The 15,722-nt window shown below is 39.8% G+C and overlaps 1 long non-coding RNA gene across 13 annotated transcripts in view; it reads left to right on the top strand.

The window, feature by feature from the left end:
- Positions 1-15,722, top strand: part of LOC137853901 (uncharacterized) — a 203,351-nt gene that overhangs the window by 48,440 nt on the left and 139,189 nt on the right. For 10 of the 13 annotated variants that reach the window (XR_011094824.1, XR_011094821.1, XR_011094813.1 and 7 more), the window contains one exon: positions 1,155-1,258. This is a non-coding gene — a long non-coding RNA (uncharacterized lncRNA). Of the gene's footprint in view, positions 1-46; positions 513-1,046; positions 1,259-15,722 lie in introns of those variants that run through there. The other 3 variants (XR_011094816.1, XR_011094815.1, XR_011094822.1) reach the window with 3 other exon arrangements.

Below are 15,722 nucleotides of genomic sequence, written 5' to 3'. Positions count from 1 at the left end.
TTTGGCCTGTTCAAGAACTAGCATATAAAGTTCAGTGCAGCAGTCTATGGAAACCCCGTGCCAGCCCCAACTTGTTGCAGCTTCCTTCTGCCAGGGACCCCTGAAATGTGACAAGGCTTTACTAGACCAGGGTGTTTCGTTGTCTTCTTCTCAGCTCTGCTACATCTCTAGTAGCAAATTTCTCTATTGCTACAGAGTCCTCTGCTGTAGGGCTGTGAGAGCAGGAGAATGCTTCTTCATGGCCCAAATAGTTTCTGCTTATGATAATGTTCCTACCAGAGACGCTGGCTGAAAGCCCTTGCACATGAAACTGTCTTTAGTATCATGCTTCCCTTCTTACCAGAAGGGGAGGGGGATGACATTTATTTCCCTGAAGTTTGCGGCTATAGGGCTTAGACTGGTCAGACTTTCCCTTGCTTCTGCTTAAAAGTAGCCAACACTTGGTAGGACAGGGCTGTGTCCTCAGGGGAATGATGCAGAGCATGTTAATTGCATAAGCATCACAGCTTGTGGTAAGTTTGGCTGTACATGGGCCTGATTCACCATTACTTTGTGGTTATGTATAACACAGAGATTTCTTTTACTCAAATGTATTTATTTATTTATTTATTTGTTTTATTAGAAAAACTGTGCTCAGACAAGATCAATCATTTTAGTCAATTTCCACTGTTTTGATGAAAAATCACATCTTGTAATATTTATTACTATTGGCATATGTTATTGCTATTGCTGTAATTTTCAGTCAGAGATGTAAGTTTGTTTTAATTTTCATAAGTAATTTTTTGCATTGTGCCTGTTTATGAAAGTGACTTTTTTTCTTTGGATCTAATTTGACAGAAAACTTCAATAGGGACAAGATCAGCTTTAAGGGGCTTTGTTCAGGTGTCAGGATTTCGGGACTGGCCTTACAGTAGATGATTCACTTGAAATGTAACACTTTGTGGGAGCAGAGGGAAAGGAAACATTCTGTTTGTGTCACTTCAGGGCATTCTAACCATCAAATTTCATGGTTGCACAGCTCAGTTTTACTCATCTGTTTCTAGCAGTGTTCCTATTACCACACCACAAAAGCTGTGGATCTCCAGAACAGCACACTGAGGAGCTGATGTCCACACCGAATGCATCTCAGGTGGTTTACCTTGGACTCTTTCTAGGTGGCTGGAGTGCAGTAGGTGTGCTGCTGGAGTGGAGCTTCCCATTTAGTTCTGTCACCCAGTCTGTGAGCCTCAAGGCTGTTTGAAGTGCAAACCAAAGCATGGTAAGTGGGATGATGAAGACATTTTCTTCAAAAGCTTGTTCCTAATTTGAAACAGAAAGCTAGTGTGGTCATACTTCCTTTATTTCTTATGCTCAATGATTCCTGACACGTTATCCTCTACGTCAATATCCCTCACGTGGTTAAATCTTCAGAAATATAGCTGTGATGTCATGCAAACTTAAGAATTATTTGTTTTTCCACTTTGAACAAACAAACAAAAATTAGTATCAGAAAAAGTCCTGTGCAATGTGCATCAAAATATGTGGGAATGGTTGTACTTCCTGTGCGTCAGATCATTGATAAGTCATCTGGAGCAAGCATTTTGTGTGCAATTTTCATCGTTCAAAATGCAGAGTAATTTTCACATATTCAACGGCCTTCAGCAGTAAGTTTTTCAAAGCCCTATGCTATCTACAGTTTAAGTTATGATTTTTACCTGACCTGGATTCTCTTCTCCTTACATTTCATTATCACTTTTACATAAACTCTACTTCCACCATATTTTGTTTTATCACCTACCTTCTGAGCCAAAACCACAAGTGATAATGGTGTGATATATCTACCAACCCCAGCACAACTTAAATTTGGAAGCAAGAGGTGTCCTGTTATATTCAGGATTGTCTTCATCCATTAATCAACTGTGTAAGTAGACCTACAAATTCAAAAGAATGTTATGCTATGTTAGACATGGTTTTCTATGTCTGTATGTTCAAAAGAAAGCTAAGGTCTAGCATCTCTGGATGTTTCTGGTATATAAAATATATACAACAAACAACCATTAACGAATTTTAAAATTGTAATGCTTATTCAGTCCACTCAGTGCTCTTGAATGTGAGCCAACATTAATTCAAACCCAGTTGATCCTAATAAGTAACTAAGACCCCATTTCATAAACATGCAATTCTAGCTTGTTATTTCTGGCAATGCCATTAAGTAAAATTCTCTACTCTCAGAGCGACAGAATTAAGGGATTAGGGATAAACTGAAAATTGTGAATAATTCACGATTTCTTCCTTCTCCCCACTGAAGGCAACTTTAGAGGGGGTTAATAACTGCTCTCAGTCACACACCTTTTCTTTTGTGAGTCATGTACAGGAGTGTGACTGGCCAGGGCTAAGGATTTGCTTGTATGAATGGAGTCTGTAGGATCAGATGTTTTCTTCAAAGACTACTTCCTATTATTTTCAGAGGTTTTCTAGGACAAGGCACCACCAGCTGCATTAAAAACTATTACTTACACCTGGTAATCCTGAACAAGATGTGCGTCCCTAAAGTGTGTTGTCCCATTACATTGTTATTTTCAAAAGAAACCTATGACATTTCAAAAGAATCTGACTTTGTTGTTGTTGTTGTTTGTTTCTAAGGTGCAGTCAGTGTCATTTCTTCTCGTGGTACTTTAGATAATCTGGAACGTATGTTATCCTTGTTCCTTAAACATATTTTCTCTTCTACTTCTGGGATTTTGCAGAAGGATATTTAAAGATGATCTTGTGGAAAACTTTGCAGCAAATTTCCAGTAGATAAGTTATATATCTGAAGTCATCCTGCTCAGCTGCTGAGCCTTCTTGCTAATGCTGCAGTGCTCATATGATGCTGTTGTACTGTTGCAGAGCTGTAACAAAATTAAAAAGAGAGGTCTAGTAAAATGAAAAGTCAGGATACTAATGGTCTCACAGGCTTTCTGCCTTCTTTATTCAGTATTGGTGATTAGCTGTGCTGTTCAGGAGCACTCAGTAATTTTTCTCAAAGGATTGCTGATGTAGTTATTGTTCTGGGCTTTCTTTTTTTCTTCATGTGCAATTATTATTTTTATCAGAGCATGTGGGGAGAGTGCTGTGCTTGCAGCTGTGTGAAGAATACCTTCAGAAAAGGCCAACTCAGTTTATAAGAGAAATCAGGTGTATTGCTGTTAAGTTTTGGGTCAGTAGCAGGGCACCAAGTGGCTTGGCTTTCTTCAAAAACAGACTAAGGCTTTTGATTTCTGAACAGAACAGGGGAATGCATGCAACCCACAGAGACTGGAGTCTCTCCAGGACTATCTAACATAATGAGAGAATTCTTTGTGAAATACATAAAACGATGACATTTTAGTGGTGAGTGAAATATTTGATTACTTTTTCCATAACTTAAAATAATTGCAATGTTCTTTTGCAATCCCGTTCCCGGTGAGGACTTGGAATGTGTAACCTCACCATATATCTACCTTGGAGACATCTCCAGGGCAGCCTGTGGTGATATGGAAAAATGGGTTGAAAAGTTTTTTTTTTTTTTTTTTTTTTTTTTTAAATTTTTAAGCCCCAACGAAAAGCTACATGCACATTCATCTGGGAAGACATCCAGAAGATGAATTCAGACTTGCAACTGCAAGTTTGAGGTGAGGAAAACTGGTCAGGGCAAATTTTGTTGAGTACTGTGGTGGCCAAGTGAGATGAGGGGAGTGCCAGCATCCTGTGGCCATTTGCAGAAGGGGAGAAGCAGCACACAGTGGGTGGCAGGCGCAGTCTGGCTGTGCCAGCTCACCACCAGTCTCCTGGATTTCTTGTTCCTGTGCCCTTACAGGGTTGATGCTAAAGTGCTTTAACTGCGAAGGGTGGACAGACAGGAAGGGATAAAATTTGTGCTCCCCCCTGTGCTGAGGGCTGAAATGGCTACAAGATATCTGCATCCATCTTAGTTCTGACAATCATTAATGTGATTGTCACTGTAATGTATCAGTGTGTGAGGAATAAGTGAATAATAAGTAAGGGGGTTTAGCACTTTTGCGCACAGAAAAAGGTGTGATGTCTCTGGTTAGCATGGGTTGTGGCTTAACACGATCTTTCACAGCAAAAGTTATTTGTTAAATTTAAAGGCAGAACGTACACCTAGCTTTCAGCAGCAGTTAAAGAACAATTAAACTCTATTAAATTGGTCTCGACACTCAGGACATACATGCCCCTGCAGCAGTAGAAATTCTCCTAAGCACTGTGTTATGACTTCTTATTCCTTGTATGGAGACACTGAGTGGCTCTGTCACAGATCAGCATAGTCCTCATGCACGCAATAGGCAGCAACAGCAGAAAAGGTTGGTGTCTACCCCATGGAAATGGCAACTGGACATTCAGGAGGAATCTCATGGGTACAAGGACCATTGCCACTGAGAGCTACAGTGGCATATAAAACAGGAATAGAAAGGAATTGGTTGATATGGCTGAACAGAAGAGTTAAAGGTAGACCCAATTTTTCTGCTCCCACCAACACCATATCCCTGCTAGCAGTGTGCTGTGCACACCTGGTCACTGAGGACAGAGGATCTATTGCTCAGCACGGGTGTTTATCACACTGTTCATGGATAGTTCTTTCATATTTTAGATTGTATAAACAACAGAAGACACTTTCTCAAAAAGTAGTTTGCATCTGGACAGTAATGACACAGCATTTCATGGGGATACAATGCTCTGAATGGCTGTTTCTAATGTAAAAACATTAAAGCATTTAAACCCGGACTGGTTTCATTGATGAGTTAGACCATGAATAGTAGTTGCCAGTGTGGTGCAAAGGAGCTAGTGTTAAGAGGTAGAAGGTCTGGGAAGGGATAGTAGCAGTTGTATATTGACAGAAGATGAGCTAGGCTACCTCATCCATCTTTGCCAAATTAATTATTTGCTTTAATATTTATAAAAGTGAATAGGAAACAGATGGTAGGAATGGAGATGCCTGTCAGGTTTTTCATAATGGAGAAAGGAGAAGGATTGAGAGGAAATCAGAATTCCACCAGAAGAGGGGAACAGGAAATTAAAATGTCAGACAACTGACAAAACTGCTAGACCACACACAAATATAAAGAGGTTTCTCATAGGATCTCAAGAGCATTTTAAATTTAAGTCTTCTCTCTTTTGCCACCCAGAAATCAGAATAAAGATTAAAAAAAAAAAAAAGAAAAGGTCAAAACACGCACCCTCAATGCTGTCCTTTAGAACATGGTATTTTGAAATATTCTTCAGGAACACATCTGTGCAGTTTAGAAAGGTGCTACTATTACATCTAGTGAGAAGACTCAGAGCAGAGGAGATGGAGAGTCTCTGGTTCGTGGTTTGAGTTTGGCGGTATATTCATCCTTGTTCAGGATGAACAAGCATCAGAATTCAGTCTGCGTTCTGCAAAGTCCCATGCTGTGGTAGGAAAAGGTTTTGCAGACTAGAATTGACAGATCTGTGTTATGTTTGCAGCCATTCTGAGCACCAGTTGCTTGTGGTCTGCTGTTACGTTTGACTGTGCTCAAGCTAATTTCACCTTAGGCACAGGAAGTGAGAGTAGGAGGTAAAGGAGTACTGCTGGGCAGGGATAGCTTCAGAGGAAATGCTACACCTAGGACATCAGATGGTAGAAGCAGGAGAATAAGGGAGTAAAAGGATAGGGAGCTTTCATGATGAACAGATTTGGTGGAAGTGTGCCAGGTACGTTAACTGACGGGCAGCGATCCCAAATCCGCGTGGGAGCCTGAGAGTCCCCCTTCAGCATGCAGCAACACATTCTCCATGCGTGCCAGTAGGAGACAGCCTAAAAAGCTGAGCTGCTTTCTGTGGAAATCTTTTTTTGCTGCACCGTTATCTGAACTGAATGGGTTAGGAAGGAGGTTGCGAGTCCAGACAGGGCTACGAGTTTCTTGCCCTCTCAGTATTGCTTCTGGTTTTAAGCATCGTTGGGAGCACGGGGACGTATGTGCTTTGCCCAACACCCTTCCCAGCTGGGGAGGGTTTGCTGCCACTCTGGTCCTTTCTGCTCTTTAGTTGCCCATTGCTCATGTCTCTTCATATTCAGCAATCATCACGGAATAAGGGCTGTCTGCTGACCTTTCCTTCAACAGTAAATGCTGAGCCAAGTGGGCTGTTCTGCTGAGATATGGATGTTTTTCTTTCATTCTGTCTGTCTTGTGGTAGGGTTTTGTATGTCTCCCTTTGACTTTGGCCAAGTGCCTCGCAAGCTATGGACTCTGAACGTCTGCCTTATTTGGAGAAAAAACATAGGCTCTTCAGTTGGTTTGACCTCCCAGTAAGTTTTCTGCTCTCCTTTGACCATTTCTGCCTTGCCAGTCTTCCCATTGGGCTTTCTTCTCCCTTCCATATGTTCACTGATTCCTCTTCCTTCCTCAATAAATAGAAGAGAAAATTTTAGTATCTGCTGTTAATTGTGCCTGAGTACTTCTGCTGGTGTTTGATGTTTATCCCAGGAAAAAGACGTTTGTAGGTTCACATTCACACCAGGTCAGCAGATGCTGCTGCTGAGGATTGTATTGAAACTTGTAAAATAGCTTACTTTAATCAGGAGCAGGCACAGGTCTGCCTCATAAATCTGTTGCCCACTTTGTCTTTGCCTAGACTGGCAAATTCAGGCCTTCTCAAGAAGGCTCTATAGACACTCTATGAACGATAATTTATTGCAACTCCTAGTTCCAACAGTTGTCTTTTCAGCTTGGTATTGGCGGATATAACTACAATGTTGAAGGCAAAAGCTGGTCTCTCTGTTGCGCCACTGAGATCAAGTTTAAGCCTTCTGGACCAAATGCAGACCACAGTCCACCAGAAAAATGGCTTTGTCTGCAATCAGCTCTTCCTCCATTTAACAACTGGCAAACCACAACAACAAAGTGAGGAGCAAAACTTGGCATGGTGGAGTCCTTGGCCAACGGCAATAAGATGCTTGCCAAAAAGATGGATTTTGGGATTTCCTCTGTATTGGCTTTTTAAAGGAGAAGTGTTGGAAGGAGAGGAGAAATAAAAATTTAAGTAAGTGGTGCAGCAGTTCAGGGGCAAGCAGAGTGTCAGATGGATCCATCCTTTGTGTGTCTGAAGGTCCAAAATGGAGGCCTTCCATAAAATCTTGGTTTTGCATGGCATTCATTGTAATCAGATAGTGTAGGAACAACAAATACATTTGGTTTTGGCTCAATTCTAGGAGAAGTTGGCACTTTTCCCTTTTGCTTTTTTTCCTTCTTCCGAACACTGAGAGCTTTAGCAGGTGCCTCCCTATCAGAGAGGTACCTTGGGAAGCTGGTGTTTCCAAAAGATCAAGTGTGGGTTTGTCTGAAGTTATTCATTTACTAACCATGTGAAGAAATGAGGAACTATCAGATGTGGGATGTAACTAGCATCTTTGTGTCAGCATCTTTGCTGACAATGAAATCAAGCTCACCACTGAAGTAGGGAATGACGAGTGTCTTGTGCAATTTTCATCTGTCTTTCACCTGAACTTACTTCCATTTAAGATAGATCTAAATTCATCCCAGGGGCTACTCCAAAGATGAATTGTATCTGGTCCAATGAATTTGTGACTTAAAGGCTGAAAAGAAGACATATGTGTTACCAAAATATTGCCTGCGATTAACTAGAGAGGAAAAAAGGTCCAATCCCTTATCCTAGAACATTCTTTTTTTTTTTTTTTTTTTTTTTTTTTTTTTTTTTTTTTTTTTTTTTTCCCTCACTATTTATTTTTTCAAGGATCTGACAGAAGTTGGTTTGTCCTCAGTAATGGCCTGCCTGGAAGAAATCATGAAGATATTTACTTCCTTTTCTCTCCACTTAACTGAAAACTGAAATGAGAAATACCCTCCTGTATGTGCTGTCCTGCCATTCTTCCTGCCTGTCCTGCCACTGCCGCACTTCCACAGGGCTGCTATAAATCACAGAGAGTTGTCACTGTGATGGATAGGAGTGACTTGGGTACTGTTCAGTCCTGCAGAGGAAATGCACTCATAGACAGGGAAGGAGAAGGATCAACATCAGCACAATATACAAGCAACTGATGTCTTTTTCAGAGGTAGGCTTATCCGTACTTGTATAATGTGCCTTTCATAACGCTTCCTTCACCTGCAGGGCTTGCAGACCTCTGGTGTGCTGCCTCCCTTTGCATTGGTCCCCACCTTACCACACAGCCGCTGCTGTCTGTGTGGTCTTTGAAATTCACACGGCTTGGTGGCAACCAGTAGGGAGGGAAAATAACGTGTTTTATTTATTTAGAGTCAAGCGCAGTTTAAACTCCATTCTAAATAAATAAAAACTCTTAGCCAGATTTATATAAATAAAAAAGCAGATTTTCCCCTCTCATTTGGCTGCTGTGGAACAGCATCAGTTTCAAGACCACACAAGGAGCTGCGTCGACAGCTCTGAAATGTGCAGTAGAGGCAAAGGTAGGAAGGACCTTGATAACTTGCTTTGGGCTGCTAATGCCTTGAGGTTCCCTGCTTGCATTAAGGAGTAGCCCTTGTTCTGTGGTGGGTTAAAATATTAGAAGAAAGCTGGGAGCGTCTTATGTCTTTGACAGAGGAATATTTCTATAAAAGACTATTTTCTCTTCTGATCATCCACTCTGTACCAAGACATCTGAGTGAGTAGGATAGGATCAGCTGGCATAGCTGAGTGCTATTATTTTAGTCTTTTAGCATAACCTACAGCCAACTGAGCACCCATAAAAAGCAGGGATTTGAGGAAGAAAAGTTTTATTCTTTGGAGGCGGATCACATTTGGCCCCTGGGGACTGAGTCTGCATTACGCAACGGTTCCCAGTTCCATCAAATGGTGCTCCCACATGGGTGCTGACAGCGCCGTGTCTCCGGTTACAGCCATCACTTAGGGGAACTCCAAGCGTGGTTTCATTTTCTTGGGAATGAAATGTATTAGTTATGTCTGCACAAGGTCTCAGATCTCTCTTCACTTTCAGACCTGCCAAGATCTCAGAAAGGGTGACAAACAGCTGCTATGCACAGCACCTGGGTTTTGTTACTTCAGCTGAGAGATTACAACAGGCCCTAAAACAGAGATTGTCTGTAAGTCGGATCTCCCGGTGGCAGCATTTGTCCTGCCGCTTGCAGCTGAGGATGGGCTGGAAGACATGGGTCTGCTGGTTGCAAGACTAGACTGAGAAAAGGGCCCAATTAATGATTGTTATTTTGTGACTGGTCAGAGGCAGCTACAATTATGACTAAAAAAATTTTCTTAAAAAATCAAAGAAACGCTCTTGCAAAGTGAAGCCTTGCTAGCAGCTCATTACCTCTTTCATAGTCTGAACCTCCCTGGGCTGGAGGACAAAATGACCAACAGATGTTAGTCACGTTGAGGAAAAATGTCAAAGAATAATTTTTTAAACATGTCCTTTTATAGCTTACTTTACCCACTTTATATATTAATTTAAAGTTATGTATGGTTATATATCCCACAATACTTCTGGGCTGTCTTGCTCTGTTAGTAAAACACCAATTCACTTTTCTCTTCCCACTTAATGATGCAGCTGAGGTCACAGCTTGTCAGAGGCAATGGTGTCAGAATGGCACAGACTCCCCAGCTTTTTCACAAAACCCTTGTCCTTAAGGTACTTAGTACGTCTCAAGGCTGGATTGCTGTATGGTCCAATTTACAGAAAAGTGCTATTTTTCTTTGCACAAGTCATCATCCATATCATCCTACTCCTACTTCTGCTGCACCAATCTGCAGGTAGTTACTTTGGTTGCCAAAAACTTCAATGCGGAAAATGGTCTCTGCACCCACCCATTCAGCCCAGAGAGAAGAGTTTCCTTCCTTGTTCCATGTGGTGGAGGGTCACTCAGTCTTTTTTTGGTAAGAGTGCTTAACTTTCTAGAAAATGAAATTTCATTTTGAAAATGCAGTTGATGCATGAACATAATATGGTATTGGCTCACACTTCCTTTATATGAGGAATTTCAAGGCCCCCAAAACTGTTGGGTTATGGAATAAGCTTTTGTGTTTAAAAAAAAAGAAGCTTTTTTTATGCTTTCTTCTATGAAAATATAGTATCAGCGGCAATAGACTCTATGTGCAATAAACAGCTTCACGTGGTTATTAAACACCCCAGCCTTGCCTTATAATTTAACCAGCCATAAAAGTCATTTATTGCATTGCATGCTAAATTGCCATAAAGGACATCACTTACTGCAGCATTCCAAATAACTGCACCAAAGAGACTATTCATTTTCACAACAGAGAACTAAAATGATTTACCCGATTTTAGCTCACAATAGTAATGTGAGATGTTTAAGCCCTTGAAGATAATTTAATGTGTGAGCTTTAGTTCTTTTCTAGAAATGATAGCCGAGCTATTAGCACTGAATCAGAAAGCAGATGGTTCTGCACCTCTTGTGTTGCTGACTATGAAATATCATATTCTCTGGCAGGAATGAGCTCCTGGAGAAACTGCAAGTTTACAGAAAACAGCCACAAAATTTTGAATACTAACAAATCTAGGCCTTGGGATTCTGCGTGATGTGGATTTACTACTCCATTTTAATTATTTTACTAGAATTCAATATAAATGTTAGATCTGAAACATCACAAATGTTCCAGGTAATACAAAATAAAAGGCTATGGGAGGTTATGTTTAAGGAGAATAAACAGAATAATTTGTGTAATTGTAGTCAGGATAATCTGACACTACTTCTGAACAAAAAATATTAAAATCTTAGGACATACAATTAGCTAAAGGTTATAAAGTAATTGGTATAAAAGTAATTAAAACTGATCTTGCCAAGTAACTAGATTAAATTTTACATTTTGTTGACAAAATTAAATGTTCTGACAAACTGCTCACAGATTAGGGTAAGGCAATTAGTAGCAGATATAAACACTCTGTTGCAAAGATTAAAAACAATTTGTAAAAGCTATGTAAAAGCTATGTAAGGGTTATCATCTCAAAGGTCAAAAGTTTTTTTTTTTTCTTTTTCTTTCTCTCTCTTTTTTTTTTTTTTTTTTTTTCCAGTAAGGCAACCATGCTAATTTTTAGCCCAGTACAATTCAGTTAACCCTTTTTCTCCAATTATTTGTAAATAAATATAGTCATAAATACAGTCATAGATATAGATGTAAGGAAAGCAGGTTAAAATGCCTGTTAGGAAAGGAGATTATAAAATGAAATATGTAAAAACAGTTCTGGGGATGCTTTGAGGTCTATTGATACTCTATAATCTGATGCTTATGAGCTAAATAAAGCAAGGAAACTAATGGGAGAATTTCAAGGCTTCAAGTTTATTTACATGGGTAAAAGACTTTTGGCAGGCTTTTTTATATAGCCAAAAAGCCAAACAAGATCTAGTGAGTAGAAGGTGAAGCTGACCACATTCAACTTAGAAACGTACCACAAAGCTTTGTTGCTGCTGCTGCTGTTCTAAGAGTGAAATTAGAGCTAAGGCTGTGACAGCTGCTCCATCACTTTCTATCTCTGAAGCAAGACCAGAAGTTAATAGATTTGCTGTAGTCTATCAAAATACCTGATACACAATACTTGATTGAAAGGCATTTTATGAAAAGCTCAGAATCACTTCCCACATTACCCAGAGAAGAAGATTGAAGCACAATTTGCTTTCTCACCAAAATTTTCACAGCAATACTAAACCTGGGTCTAAAACCCCAAACGTCTGGAGTCTCAGTCCCATGCTCTCTTCCACTACTCCGTACTGCCTCTCTCAACTTTAATATTCCAAATAGATAATTAGGGTTTGTAATAGTAGCTATCAGCTTAATTTTTTATTGTTGGGCCTGTGTTATGGAGGAGGTCAGATTAGATGGTGGGAATAGTAGATTTTTCATGAATGTGAATATGATATGAATATGTTTTCTTTTAAGAAAAATGTAATGTTTAATAGCTGCAAAACATTTCTGTAAGTGACATTGGGCACAGGGAAGGATTTTAATTACTTGTGTTTCCTGATAAAAAGTACTTTTCTTCTATTTCATCTTATTTATCTTCTACTTACAGGCCTAAAATGGATTTGGTAATTGATAGTTTATAGATCTTAAGACTGAATTACACAATGTATAACCTACATCTAAAACACATAATGTATGCCAGAATTTCTGGTGTTATAATTTTCTCTATAAAATATTTGCGTAAACAAGTATGTAAGTATATATATGTTTTTGTGTGGATGTTTGGGAGGCTTGCGGTAACAAATTCTTCTCCAGTACAATAGTGTCTGGATAAAACTCTTAACCACTTAAAAGAGAAAATGATTCTGTTATGTAGCTGCTGTAACTCATTGTGCTTTAGTTTATACAACACTTTTATGCTTAAGTGCAGACATATCTGTCATGACTGCTATGGGGTACACAACTGTATCTCCAGACTAGCTTCACTGATCTCACTAGCATAAGTGACAGTAGAACTTGTCCCTCTAAAATTTGTCAGTCCTAAAATGATTTTTAAAGGTATTTATATATCTGCTCCTCCTCTGCACTGCTTGTAACCTGAGACCATCCATTCGAATAAGAATGTAGACTTGTCTTTTATAAATTGAAGACGTTCTGCTCATACCACTGGAGAAACAAACTAAAAAATAAGGCAACCAGATGTTTAAAAATGTTGAAAGTACCCCCCCCCCCCTTTTTTTTTTTGGAAAGGTAGCTACGTTAAATAAACATTAAAATGCTATTTTTTCTATATAACTATTCATTTTTAATGGCACCCCAAGAGTTCATCCAAGGGTCTCCAGGTCACTTGGGAGAAAGTACAGTATATTTTGGCTCCACAACCTTTGACTTGCTACAAAGAGCTAATTCTTCCAATTAATGAAATAAATGTTGCTGATGTAGATAGATTGACAAATAATTTTAAAGGCTAATTTATTCAAGCAGATGGCAAGTCAGATATGGCTAGAATATTTTAAGAGGCCTTCACTGACAGGAAAAGAAATCCTTGGAAGAACAAGATACTAGGGACTATTCGCGTGTAGGCATTTGTTCCTTTGGGCATCTTTTGTCTACAGTGGCACTGCAATGAAGCCAAGAAACATGAAGATATTTCTTTTTCCTGTAAGGCTTTCAGTAGGGTTTTCTGCTTAGGGAAAAGGTAACCTGTTCTGACAAAATACCAGTGATGGACATCTACACCAGATAGCTGCAGGTCTGGGAGTCCTTGCTAGGCATACTGCAGGGCATTATGTTTTCCTTTCAAGAATAGATTCCTCTCTTTGGGACAGCATCCTGAAATACCTGCATTTTAACTCAGTTTGAAACAGTTTATGAGAGCATTTGTACTACAGTTCTGATAATCTAGGAGTTCTAATAATTCATGAAGCAGCCCCGTAGATTAATGCATGTATGTGCGTTAGTAATGGTGAAGGTGTGTTACCACATACCCGAAACTCTCTCTGGGGTATAGTGATGTCTGGCTGCAATTTCTGAGCTTTAAAACTTTTGCTAACTAGTGTGATAGCCTCTGTGTTTCCAGGCAGGAAATAACACTCACTGTCAGCTGTTCTGTACATGGTGATCAAAGGTGTGTTCCCGCCTTGATACCTGAAGATATGAAAGGGGTTGCCCTGAAAAGCTTCTCATCTCTCAAGGAACACATCTACCTCTAGTTATGGCTTCAGAAATATAAAATATGAGTTGAAAATGCAGAAATTCCTTTTGCCTTCTTTGGAAGCAAGACTTGTGGCTCTCAGCTGGTGCCCATCAGTGTAATGTCAGAGGGTTGTAAGGTGATATAGGATGTTGCACACTGCAGGATAATCTGGATATACCAGAACTGCCTTTAAATGCACCTCCTAATGTACCGTATTCAGCCCTCCTAGTACTCAGTTAGGTCTTCGGCAGAACATGAGGATATATTAGCGTATGCAGGGCTTCACACTTCTGTAGCTAAACTGCTTTTGTTCCCCATGGGTTAGCTTGTTTGGAGACTGGTCAGCAGCCTATATGCTATGTTGCGCTACGTGCAAAAGACAAATGTCACAACTTGGCAGAAAGCAGCCATCCCAGTAGTGGAGTTAGTATCTATGGTCTCTTGGTCTAGCTCAGTGAGAATAATAACTTCAAGACGTGGAATTAAATTGCTTTGCTACTGTATGAGCTTTTAAGTTAATTAGCTGTGTGAATGGGCATCTGTGCAGGACTAGCTAAACCTCCAAATCCTGGCTGAACATTACTCTATTGGGAAATAGCAGTCCTCAGTCCATGTAGATATTTTTTTTTTTCCTTTTTTTCCCCCCCTCTTTCTTCCTGTTTATGACTAGGGAGCCATTGGAGGCTGTTTTATTTTCAGTCACTTGGAGCTCAAATATGAGCCGTCAACCCGCAGAGCAGTGTAATATTACAGATAGTTGGATGTTGCTCACTGAGCCCCAAAGGCTAAATCACCTCTGGTTAAAATATCAGTTTTCATTGTTAGTGAAATTTGATTTTTCTAAGGAGAAATATCAGGAGTACATGGAAGAAACTGGCTTATCATTCATGTTCTGGTAGTAGCCTAGTCATAAAAACAGGCTGAATTTGCAGTACATGTGGATAATGTCTTATAATGTATTGTTTACAGAGCCCAGGAGAGAAATCTCAGCATCATGCCAGTGCAAGAGTTTTGTTATCCCTTCTTTTGGGAAAAGGGTATGCAAAGAAAATCATTCATTTGTTGTTTTAAGAAGAATATATTTACCTTCCAAGAACTGCGTATCACAGATTGGATTGATTACTACCATTAGCCTATCTGCTGCTGCAAAGTATTTGCTTTGTTTCTCGAAGAGAAAACAAAATATGTTGGTGCAGCTCAAACACGGGAGATATGAAGAGTATGATTTTGCATAAAAAGACTGCTTTTTCTGGCTGCATCTGCAGACAGATTTAAGAAAGCAGCCAGTAAGGCAGTTTCAGCAGAGAAATTTGTGTGTGTGTAGTCTTTTTTTTGGTAGGCTGAATAAGACATAATCCATTTTCTCCAGCTGAGCTCTGTCTACAAATGATGCCAGAATTTCTGTGCCAACATCCCCTCCCCTCTCCTTCTCTCCCCCTTTCCCTTCCCTTCTCTTTCTCTTTTTCCCAAACACTTCCAAGAGCCAGGTGGATAGTTGTTGGTATGTGATGAAAGCTCTGACAGGAAAATTAAAAATTGACCTCATATGGGCTTCTCCCCACTCCTACTCTGCCTACAGAATGCCTGAAAGAGACCATAGCACAGTATGAGTATTGCTTCCCAACACACTTTGTATGTCAGTGACATCTCCCAATCCATTCAAGAAGCTCTTTGCAACCTCCAACAACTTCACTGTAAATAAAACTTCTCCCAGTGATGTTTTCTGGAAGATTCAGATTGATGAATTCCCTCAGTTCCTCTTAGCGTCAGAAGGAAGTAGGATTGTAAGGTGCTTTTCAGAAGCTATTTAAGGATAGGATCCTTAATTAATATCCAGTTAGATTCAACATGTTATTTTCATGCATTTTGCCACACTGTTAAAGAAACTGGTGTATGCTTGATGTCACCTATCTTTTCAAGGGTACCCAACTTACATTGGTCTTGCCTAGCCTACATGCTAAAGAGGGAGAGTCAGTAAAATGTCAGCATTACAACATTGCTGTATTGGTGAATGGTCTTTAGTAAATGAGAGGCTTAGCATGATCTTACATTTCTTGATTCATGTGATGTAGTGCAGGGTGAAGTTTAAAATGCCAGCTGTTTTTTTCCATCATTAACAAGGAAAGAAACCTCTGAT

The sequence above is a fragment of the Anas acuta genome, chromosome 3, assembly GCF_963932015.1.
Source record: "Anas acuta chromosome 3, bAnaAcu1.1, whole genome shotgun sequence".
In the NCBI taxonomy this organism is placed as follows: domain Eukaryota; kingdom Metazoa; phylum Chordata; class Aves; order Anseriformes; family Anatidae; genus Anas; species Anas acuta.
Note: the sequence above shows the minus strand (reverse complement) of the source record. Positions and strands in the feature narration are given on the sequence as shown.